The 11,950-nt window shown below is 47.7% G+C and overlaps 1 protein-coding gene across 2 annotated transcripts in view; it reads right to left on the bottom strand.

Moving 5' to 3' along the window:
- The window catches only part of LOC142303619 (pendrin-like), a 241,044-nt gene extending 239,276 nt beyond the window's left edge, over positions 1 to 1,768 (bottom strand). For both annotated transcript variants that reach the window (XM_075345147.1, XM_075345146.1), the window contains exon 1: positions 1,709 to 1,768. The gene's annotated coding sequence lies outside the window, so the exon portion shown is untranslated. The remainder of the gene's footprint in view (positions 1 to 1,708) is intronic.
- Positions 1,769 to 11,950: the final 10,182 nt, after the last annotated feature.

The following is an 11,950-nucleotide window of genomic DNA, read 5'->3' on the forward strand; positions in this document are numbered from 1 at the left end:
CGCTAGTGCGTCGATACATGGTCGCTGGTGAGCTGTCAATCAGGCAGATCTCACCAGCGACCAGCCACCAGCGACTCGTGTAACGATGCTGCGTTTGGTAACCAGGGTAAATATCGGGTAACTAAGCAAAGCGCTTTGCTTGGTTACCTGATATTTACCCTGGTTACCAGCGTACACCGCTTACAGTCTGTCAGCGCTGGCTCCCTGTATACGTAGCTAGGGTACACATCAGGTTACTAAGCAAAGTGCTTTGCTTAGTTACCCAATATTTACCCTGGCTACGTGTGCAGGGAGCCTGCGCTAAGCGATGTACGCTGGTAACCAAGGTAAATATCGGGTAACCAAGCAAAGCGCTTTGCTTAGTTACCCAATATTTACCCTGGTTACAAGCGTACGCTGCTTACACAGAGTCGGTGCTCGTTGGTCTCCCGCAGTCACACACGCCGATGTGTGCTGCACAGCGGGCGACCAACAAGCAAAAAATGAACCAGAACAGTGTGTAACGATCAGCGATCTCACAGCAGAGGCCAGGTCGCTGCTTAGTGTCACACACAGCGAGATCGCTGATGAGGTCAATGGTACGTCACAAAACCTGTGACTCAGGAGCGATCTCGCTATGTGAGAAGTATCCCTTACCTCCATTTATACACAACCTGTCTGACTGTGGATTGGTAGAGGCCAAACTCTTAAGAGATAGCTATATAATCTTTTCTGGCCTGATGAGCATCATCAACTTGTCTTCTGAGGTCTTCAGAAATCTTTGTTTCATAATACATTTCCACAACCGTGTCATGAAGATCAGACTTAAGAGCACGTTCTTTAAATAAAACAGCTTGCCCACCCACACCTGATTGTCATCCCATTGATTGAAAACACCAGACTCTAATTTGAACTTCAAATTTTTGATTAAACTTAATGGTTTACATACTTTTCTCACTAAGAAACATGTGATATTGGATCAGTTTCCTCATTTAAAAAAATGACTTTTTTTCACTCATTTGTTTGATTAGGCTCTCTTGCTTTACTTTTAGAACTTTTGTCAAAACCTGTTGCAGCTTTTGGTCCAATTTAAGCAAAAATATGTAAATTTCTGATGGATTCACAGACTTTCAAGCACCACTTTATGTGAAGAAATAAGTAAATATGGAAGCTTCATTGGCATAGCACAAGGAGTAAACAGAAAATAGGGATAAAATTAGTATCAATCAAATATTAGATGATCTAACATTCTGACAATAGTCTGCAGTCTCTCTATGTGACTGTAAAATGCCAAAGAATGACAGCATGCAATGCACTCAAATCTCCTGTATTCGCAGCAAACCTGGGTGGCGACGTAACCACATGTGTGCTATTTACATACCTGCAGACAGGTTTTAACTAGAGTCTCATTAGTTTTTCTCAATATTGTGCACATACAGTGGAATTGTGACACTGAGCGCATTTCACACTGTCATGATTCGGCAGTCACATAGAGTGACTGCATACTTTCTTTTCAAGCTGGAGAATCCCTTTAGGAAAGCATCAACAATAATATGATGTGTTTCTGTACAATATTTACTTTGTTCCTCGAACTATTACTGCGGAATCACAACAGCGAATTTGCTTTTTATCCCGTCAGCAGCATTTCTATTATCACAATTTTTAACACTAGTATTCCTGAGAATTTTGATATATACTATAATGATCTATGATGAGTAAACTGACCTACCTCACTCACAGCTTCTAAGCACCAAGATCACAGCAATCACAAGTCAGTTATTTGGATTATGGCAATGGCAACAGCTTTCCACAAGCCTGTGTCACACTCCTGAATGAAGAACAGTAACTGCAGAGTATGTGCCAAGTCACACCTTCTTAAGCTCTTATATGCCAGATCACATCTTCCCTTACTTTGTAAAACTCTGTTTAGATTTGCAGTTGTTATCTGTTTGTAGCTAATCCATAATTTAAAAAAATCTGGAGTTCTTACTAGTAGAGCAAAAAGTTATGCACACTTTGGATTCAGTTTTGCATCTATTTTTTTGTAAAATTTGTATTGAATCTGTTTTTACTATAGGAGTGTTGCGAAGGCTCCCGTAGTACACCGACACTCCTCTGTATCCTAGTGCTGTGTCCCTGCTCCCTCCTCTTCCCTGCCCGACCATCCTCGTAGTGCGATCCCCGGCTTGTTCGCTTGTTCCTCCATACGTCTGTCCACGTGTCACGTCCCTGGCTCTTCTCCTGTGCGGATGCCCACAAATGTGTTTCTTCGTCACCAGGGACCGGCGTATCCAGTTACTGGCATGCCCTGGGTCCGAAGACACTTGGACAAATATGGCTTTCATGGAAGAGCCATCAGAAGAAAACCTCTCCTTCGTCCACACCATAAAATGCAGTGTCAGAATTATGCAAAAGAACATTGAAAAAAGCCTGATGCATTCTGGAAACAAGTTCTGTGGCCCTATGAGGTTAAAATAGAAATCTTTAGCCACAATGATCAAAGTTATGTGTGAAGAAAAAAGGGCACAGAATTTAAGGAAAAAACATATCGCTAGCCATTAAGCATGGGGTGGATCAATGATGTTTGGGGTTGTGTTGCAGCCAATGGCACAGGGAACTTTTCATGGGTAGAGGGAAAAACGGATTTAATGAAATTTCAACAAATTCTGGATGCAAACGTAACACCATCTGTAAAATAGCTGAAGTTGAAAAGAGAATGTTTTCTACAAATGAACAATGATCCTAAAAACACATCAAAATTCACAACAGACTACCTCAAAAGGCGCAAGCTGAAGGTTTTATAATGGCCCTCACAGTCCTCTGATCTGAACATCATTAAAAAGAAGCAACGGCAGAGGCAGCAGAACCGGAGACAGGAAAGTATAAAAATTCTTTATTTTTATGTGACATGTGTTTTCCCTGGTACATGTCACACTGATGTCACACGAATCACATTAGTGTGCGGCCATGTGACATCCATGCTGCCATAGAAGAACTGACATGTCACTGTGTGGTACACGCACACGCATGTGTTCCATATGGACACACAGTCCATATGAAAACACGAACATGTGCACAAACCCATTTAATGAGTCTACATGTGTGTGTGTCTTCGGTATGTGTGAAAACGGACGTCACATGTACCAGAAACACTGACGTGTGAAAGAAGCCTTAGAGATCATTTCCTCTTCAGCTTGCTTAACTGTTCACAATAACAGTAAATTTGACCAGGGGTGCCCAAACTTTTCCATGTCACTGAACATTTGAACAAAGCCTTGTATAACCAAGCAATATGCACCAATCACTCACTTTATTCATTATGTTATACTGTCGCGGGCGGAGGAGGGGACGCTGCGCTCACCCATTGCTAGGGTCCGGCTGCTGCGGCTGCCGTTGCTCGGTGGCTCAAGCGGTGGGCCGGATCCCGGGGACTCGAGCGGCGCTCCTCGCCCGTGAGTGAAAGGTGTGGTTGGATTGGGGGATTTAGTCCGTGACGCCACCCACGGTTGTGGTGAGGCTGTGACACCACCGCTGCTCTGGACGGGGATCCCGGGAGCGGTGACAGGGAGCAGCTTGGATGTTGTTTCTCCCCTTCGTGGGTAGGGGGGGGTTGGTTGTCCCGGGGCCCGGTGAGGGTGTTAGGGATGGCAGGCGGGTTACGGCGCCTGGGGAGGTGCAGGGTCGCGGGGGCAGCGCTGTAACGCACGGCACGGTGGTACTCACTCAGCCAGTAATTTACACAGAGTCTCTGGTCAAACAAACGGCTGGATGGACGGGTCCCACAGACGGCTGCAGTGTTTTTCCCCTGACCCCTGGTTGGTAGTGTAAGTCCTTTCCTTCACCTTCGTGTACGCTCCTCCTGCACTCCGGTTTCCAGCTGGCTCCCCGATTCGGTACCGGACGGGCCACTACCCTACGGTTCCACCAAGACTGTCTTCCCGGCTCCTGCAGACGGCCACTACCGTCTGCCTCACTGGCTACACGAGGGACCTAGGCTCCAACCTAGGCCCCAGTCTGCGTCTGCCTCTCTGCAGACCTCCTCTCTCTTCCTCTGCCTGGACTTGTCTGAGCTGGTTTTTGCCTCAGGCTAGCTAGACTCCTCGGTGGGCGTGCCCTTCTGCCTGACTCCGCCCACCTGGTGTGTCTGTCTGAACCCGATGGAAGAAATCAGGTCTCACTGGGGATGACTGCTGTGAACTGCTGGGGGTGGGGGTGTGTGTGTGTGTGTTGTTACCTGTGGCCCCTGGCTTGTCCAGGGCGCCACAATACAATAGATCACATCAGCTTGTCTGATTACAAAACATATTCTTGTGTGCTAAACACACTACTACTTTTTCTAAGTTTGACAAACCAGTCCGTTCCTAATAGTGATGAGCGGGTCCGTGTTATCTTTTTTTAAAAACCCAGTACCGGTCTGAATTCTGGTCCCCGTATAAGTCTATCCAAAGATAAAAAATGTTGGTAGAAGGAATAGGAGTATAGGAGCAGGTGTGCTGTACTTACAGAGGCTTTGGTATGGCGGTACGCTGCATCCAGGTCAGGCATTCGCTTACTGAGGAATGCATTACCTTCATTGAATATGCACTACTTTCCCAGCCCACCAGCTAACTGCTCCCAATCACAGGCACTATGCGCGTCTATATTATAGGTTGGGGTCACACTGGCATATGGCACCGCACCAGGGCAATCGGGAAGAGCCGGGTAAAGCGCTGAGCTTGTTGCATCTAATTGATGCGACAATCTTGGGTGACTACAGGTTGCTATTTTTAGACTGAGGGGTGGCCTAATAACCATAGGCCTCTCCAGTCTGAGAATACCAGCCCCCAGCTGTTGGGCTTTATCATGGCTGGATATCAAAATTGGGGGTATCGCACTCCAGTTTTTTTTAATTATGTATTTAAATAATTTAAAAAAAAAAGCCACATGAGGTTTCTCTTATTTTGATAAGCGCATGGCTGGGGGATGCAGCCTGTAGCCATGGGTTTTATCTGTGCTGGGTATGATAATAAGGGGGGTATGATAATATTGTGGCGCCCTGGACAAGCCAGGACGTCACAGGTACTGCAACAACACACCCCACACCCCGGTTAGGCACACCAGTCACACACAAATCCTTGTTGCCCCCCTCCAGGGGCTGATGTCCACACCAGGTGGGGTGGAGCCAGGCGGTTGGCCCCACCCACTGAGGAGTTCACAGTCCTGGAGGCGGGGCAGAACAGCTAGGGAGAGTGAAGGAGCAGGAGTGAAGTGGCAAGTGAGGAGCAGTCTGACCGTGTCCGGGTACGTGGCCCGGGCACATACAGCAAGGTTGGCAGACGGTGGTGGCCGTCTGCAGGAGATGCCGATCGACGTGGAACCGTAGGACCGGGGACGGGCGGTGGCCCGCCGGTACCGAACCGGGGAGCGAAGAGAAGCCAGCACCATTCGGCAGGGCCTACGGACCCCGACCAGGCTTGGAGTCGCCATTAAACCGGTCAAATCCGTTAGCGTCGGGAACCTCCGGGGTTTCCCAGCAGCAAAGACCCGATTGAAGGCAACCGTCCAAACCGTGAAGGGAAATACAGTCACCGCCAAGGCTACAATTCCCAGGGCCAGAGCATGCGGGCAAAAGGATCTCCTCCGGCGCCTATCAAAGCTGGGGAGCAGGTTACCGGTGGGAAGCCATCGGGGCCGAAAACACACTACAGGTGCAGGGAAAGGCAGTCACCGCCAACCTACCGGGAGTGACCACTGCAGCCGGCTGTGGGACCCGTCCATCCAGCCGTTTGTTTCACAAGAGACTCCGTGTACGTTACTGGCTGAGTGAGTACCACCGTGCCGTCGGGCACCGCGCTGCCCCCGCGACCCTGCACCTCACCAAACCCTGCCATCCACATTCCAGTCACCTCACCGGGCCCCGGGACCACCCAAAACCCCCTACCCACGGAGGGGAGAGAAACATCTCGGCTGCTCCCTGTCATCGCTCCCGGGATCCCCGTCCAGAGCAGCGGTGGTGTCCCAACCTCACCACAAACCATGGGTGGCGTCACGAACCGACTTCCCCAACCCCAAAAACTATCCCCTTTCACTCACGGGCGAGTCCCCGGATCCGGCCCACCGCTCGAGCCACCGAGCAGCGAGCAGCAAGCAGCAGGCTGCAGCAGCGCCGGACCCGAGCGCCAGCGAGAGCGCAGCAGCGACGGCTCCCTCCCCGCCTGCGACAATATCACCCTACGTCAATTGTTTTATTTATTTTTATACTACGATACTGACCCGCAGACAGTGCCTATGATTGGTTGCAGGCAGACGCTGTCACACAGGCTGGGGGTGTGTGTGACTGCAACCAATTACTGACGCCAAGCCGGCCGGTTGACAGGGAAAGCAGTGCATATGGAGGAGCAGCCCAGTAAGTAAAGGAGAGGCCGTGAGAGCAGTGTACAGCTGTGCGGGAGCAGTGTACAATCATGTGGGAGCAGTGAACAGTCGTGATGGAGCCTCAGTAAAAATAAAGCGCACGCTTCAGTCTAAGGTGGGCTTTGCACATTGCGACATCGCAAGCCGATGCTGCGATGTCGCATGCGATAGTCCCCGCCCCCGTCGCAGGTACGATATCTTGTGATAGCTGGCGTAGCGAAAATTATCACATGCACTCACCTGCCCTGCGTCCGTCGCTCTGGCCGGCGACCCGCCTCCTTCCTGAGGAAGCGGCCAATAGAAGCGGAGGGGCGGAGATGAGCAGGATGTAAACATCCCGCCCACCTCCTTCCTTCCGTATAGCCGCCGGCGGCAGGTAAGGAGATGTTCCTCGCTCCTGCGGCTTTACACTCAACAATGTGTGCTGCCGCAGGAACGAGGAACAGCATCGTACCTGTCGTGGCAGCGTAATTATGAAAAAGTCGGAGCCGGCACCGATGATACGATAACGACGCTTTTGCGCTCATTAATCGTATCATCTATGATTTACACACAACGATGTCGAAAGTGACGCCGGATGTGCGTCACTTTCGATTTGACCCCACTGACATCGCACGTGCGATGTTGCAACGTGTAAAGCCGCCCTAATTTTCTTTATTTTCCCCTTTATTTTATCTTTAATTTCTCAAGTGCCGGATCTGGATCAAACACCCAGAATCCCGGCCCGGCACCCAGGCACCATTGAAACCATGCGAGTCCGGATTTTTACAGTCCAGGTCCGCCCCTCATTGATCCCTAACTCTTCTATGCGCGGTGATACTCCAACACATCACAGTGAAGTTCATTGTCAAATTGATTTTAAGAAATATTATTTATTCAAAGGAATCATTTGTCTTTTAAGCTAGCTGAACCTGCTTTGTCCGCTTACTATTTTAATAAATATGTTTACTCTGAGTGTGCATTGTTATCGGCATAGTTGTGTGTATGGTTTGAATTCCAATGTGATTTGACAGACATAAGGAGAGTTCTGGGCAGAACACCTTCCTCCAAATGTTTTTGTTCACATGATCAGGACAGATTTTCATTTTGAGAATTTAGCAATAAAAACTAATTTATTGAATAAAAGCAAGCAGAGAAGTTGACATTTGTGATGTAATGATAGGCAAACTATGTGACATTATGTACATAACACTTAGCAGACTTGTAAAAGTTGAAGAGCAGACTTCATTGTTGTCCATGCTCCTATTGAATATTAGCGGATAGTAAGTCCCTTCTCTTGATCTTGTTCAACTGAGTTGGACAATGTAGAGGTCCCAGGACACCTTGCTCTACATATACAGCATGGAGGTGTATGGAGCAATACTACCATCAGAGAAGGCAGAGCTTTTATGAAATTGATAAATTCAGTGGAGCTTGACAGCACAAAGGGACTGTTCAAACAAAGCAAAGTCGTTCATTGCACCCTTGGTGCAGCCAAACATTTCACACTAAAAGACCATTTTTTTATTCGATCAAAACAGATGAAATGTGTGTGACGCCCTGGCCTATCAGGTCATCACAGGACATTTTGCAATCTGCCCTTCTACATGGTGTCCATCTCCTCCTTGGTTACAGGTCCCTGGCCTTTGGTGTTGTTAAGAACAAGCTAATCAAAATCCTAGAAACACTCTGCACCACACCCACCAGACACACCAATGGGTAGCCTAAAGGGAATAGGGCCGCCCACTGGGGGGGTTGGTAAGGGAGGGTCAGGAGTGTCAGGAGCAGTCAGTTGTTTGGTGACTCTCGAGAGGAGAGGTCACACGTTAGTTGGAGGAGATTAGGAGCTGGGCTCCTCAGTTACTAGGTGGCAGACGTTAGTCTGGGCCTGGTAGGAGCAGGAACCCCGGTCGCAAAGGGATCGTGTCAAGGGGCACGGAACTGCCGAGCAGGGCAGTCGGTGGCCTTGAGCCATCTCCGGGCAGTGGCCAGGGCACGGCAGGGGAACGTGGACCATAGGCCGGGAAATAGCTTCAAGCGTCCTGGTAATTTACCCGAAGAGGGCGAAGACTTCACGATTCGTCCTCCACCCACTCCAAAATTGGGGTACTAGCGTAACGTGGGGGATAGGACTTTCCCAATACATAGTCCAGAAAATCACAAGCGTGAACCCTGAGAGCAAGCTCACTCCGTTAGCCATACGGGTGAGCGGGACCCGACTAGTTCAATACTACAGGGGCCAACCAGTAAAGAAAGTGCCAAGGAAAAGGTCACAGGCTAACAAGCAACACCATCGGGCATGGGTTGCCAGTGTACTCCCTCCCTGCTACAGCGGTGCTAAGAATTCCGGTTTACAAGTTGTCGGTGTCAGCGTTATTGGACTGAGTGAGTATGCAGTGACCCTTTCCTCCCCAACGGTGCTCCCCACTCACCATCACCCGGAGGGGTTAAACACCTGGATGCCATTCCATCGCCACCGGGCAGTGGTATTCCACCTTACCACACACTGTGGGTGGCATCACGAACTCTAACCACAAAATCCCCTGTAAATACCCACCTTTTATTTCGGGTGACCGCGCAACCCCTCCCGGGTCCGGAGACCCCTCGAGCCACCGCAGATCCGGATCCGAGCAGCAGCCCGGCTGCTGGCGCTGGGGTGGTACATGTGCAGCAATACAATGGCTGTTTCAAGTGTGGTCACATTTCCTCTGGCCTCAGACCATTTGCAAAATCACTGTCATCTTGCCAGGCATCTAGTCTTTCATTCTACTCGTTCTTAAGCTAGTGTAATGGTGATGACTTGTGGTGAGGGCCACTTGTGTAATTTTACCTGTTTGTAGGAGATCCATAAATGTTAACTTTTATGGAAAAAGAAAGTTAAAGAGTACAACTATGAAATCCATAACAAACAGGCTTTCCACTAATAAAAATGTTTTCACCATACAAGAATTACTTTTTGTTCAAACAGTCTACGTTCACGTAACGTCACCACCTCTGCCTGATAATAGTCTTAGGGGTACTTTGCACACTACGACATCGCAAGCCGATTGCTGCGATGGCGAGCACAATAGTACCCGCCCCCGTCGCAGCTGCGATATCTTGTGATAGCTGCCGTAGCGAACAATATCGCTATGGCAGCTTCACATGCACTTACCTGCAGTGCAACGTCGCTCTGGCCGGCGACCCGCCTCCTTCCTAAGGGGGCGGGTCGTGCGGCGTCACAGCGATGTCACACGGCAGGCGGCCAAAACAATCAAAGGGGCGGAGATGAGCAAGACGTAAATATCCCGCCCACCTCCTTTCTTCCTCATTGCAGGCAGGACGCAGGTAAGGTGATGTTCCTCGCTCCTGCGGCTTCACACATAGCGATGTGGGCTGCCGCAGGAACGAGGAACAACATCGTAACATCGGTCCTTCTGAAATTATGGAAACGACCTACACTACACCGATGATACGATTTCGACGCTTTTGCGCTCGGTAATCGTATAAAAAATGATTTACACACTCCGATGTCGACACCGACGCCTGATGTGCGTCACTTTCGATTTAACCCCACCGACATCGCACCTGCGATGTCGTAGTGTGTAAAGTACTCCTTAATGTTTCATGTGAACCATACACCTTTTGTTTAATATACATGTAATAAGTAATGTTGGATGTAATAAAGTTAGAGACATCAAGTGAGTAAAATAACCAAAATTTCACTGAAATGACAAAAATCTCTTTAGTTCATTCTGTCAGTCAACTGCTGAAAACAATAACTATTATTGATTGTGTGTCCTGGCTCTTAAAGCACTGACTCCAGCAGTAGTCCACTCCTTGTGAATTTCCCCCAAATTTTTGAATGGTCTTTCCTTAACAATCCTATCAAGGCTGCGGTTATTCCGGTTGCTTGTGCACCTTTTTGAACCACACTTTTTCATTCCACTTAACTTTCCATTAATATGTTTGGATACTGCACTCTGAACAGCCAGCTTCTTTAGCAATGACCTTTTGTGGCTTGCCCTGCTTCTGGAGAGTGTCAATTACTTCCTTCTGGTCATATGTCAAATCAACAGTCTTCCCCATGATTGTGTAACCTACTGAACCAAACTAAAGGACCATTTTAAATGCTTAGGAAGCCTTTACAGGTGTTTTGTGATAATTCTAATTTTTTTAGATAATGACTTTTGGGTTTTCATTGGCTAAAAGCCATAATCATCAACATTAACAGAAATAAACACTTGAAATACATCACTCTGTATGTAATGACTCTATATAATATATTTGTTTCTCTTTTTGTATTGAATTACTGAAATAAATTAACTTTTTGAGGATATTCTAATTTATTGAGATGCACTTGTAGAACATTCTAGGTTTATAAAAGCTGTATCCAAAGTGGTATCCTGGTAATAATATGCTTACTTTATTCCATTGGATAGGTGGAAGTTTGATGGAGTGACCACCATTTTATTCAAAAAGGGTACACTTGAACCCTATTCTGGTGATTGTTGAGAGTCTTTGCAGTCATGTCCTTACTGATTTAGCAGAATCTAGTAGCCATTTCTGCAATCAACATTTTTTTTCACTTTTATTTTTTCATCTCTGCTCTTACTCAGCCATAAGGGGTACTTTGCACGCTGCGACATCACAGGCCGATGCTGCGATGCCGAGCGCGATAGTAACCGCCCCCATCGCAGCAGCGATTTCCTTGTGATAGCTGCCGTAGCGAACATTATCGCTACGACAGCTTCACATGGACTCACCTGTCCTGCGACCGTCGCTCTGGCCGGCGACCCACCTCCTTGTTAAGGGGGCGGGTCGTGCGGCGTCATAGCGACGTCACACGCCAGGCGGCCAATCGGAGCGGAGGGGCGGAGATGAGTGGGATGTAAACATCCCGCCCATCTCCTTCCTTCCGCATATTCTACGGAAGCCGCAGTGACGCCGGTAGGAGATGTTCCTCGCTCCTGTGGCTTCACACACAGCGATGTGTGCTGCCGCAGGAGCGAGGAACAACATCGGACTGTCGCGTCAGCCTAATCATGGATTACGCCGACGCTGCACCGATGATACGATTACGACGCTTTTGCGCTCGTTAATCGTATCATCTAGGCTTTACACACTACGATGTCGCATGCGATGCCGGAAGTGCGTCATTTTCAATTTGACTCCACCGACATCGCACCTGCGATGTCGTAGTGTGCAAAGCCCGCCTAACTGTTTTGATTGTTCCATTGACATAGCCACATTGTAGTTTTCAATAGTGTCATTTAATTTACCATGAAATATATTGGAGAAGAAAAGAAAAAAATATTGTTCAATGGACTGTAAAACAAGAAGAAATCAAACCATTGTTTTTTTTCTTGTTTTGTTTTTGTACAGTGCAAACTGTACAATACATGTTAAATATATTCTGTCCATCAGCAAAATTACAGCAATGCCAGGTTTAAATAGTTTATATAGTTTTTTATAGTTTTTTTTAATGTTTTGTTACATTTACAATATAAAAAGCTATAGAAAGAGCTACCGTAATATATAGTTTTTTATAGTTTTTTTTAATGTTTTGCTACATTTACAATATAAAAAGCTATAGAAAGAACTACCGTATTTTTCACTT

Source organism: Anomaloglossus baeobatrachus, chromosome 4 (genome assembly GCF_048569485.1).
Source record: "Anomaloglossus baeobatrachus isolate aAnoBae1 chromosome 4, aAnoBae1.hap1, whole genome shotgun sequence".
Taxonomy (NCBI): Eukaryota; Metazoa; Chordata; class Amphibia; order Anura; family Aromobatidae; genus Anomaloglossus; species Anomaloglossus baeobatrachus.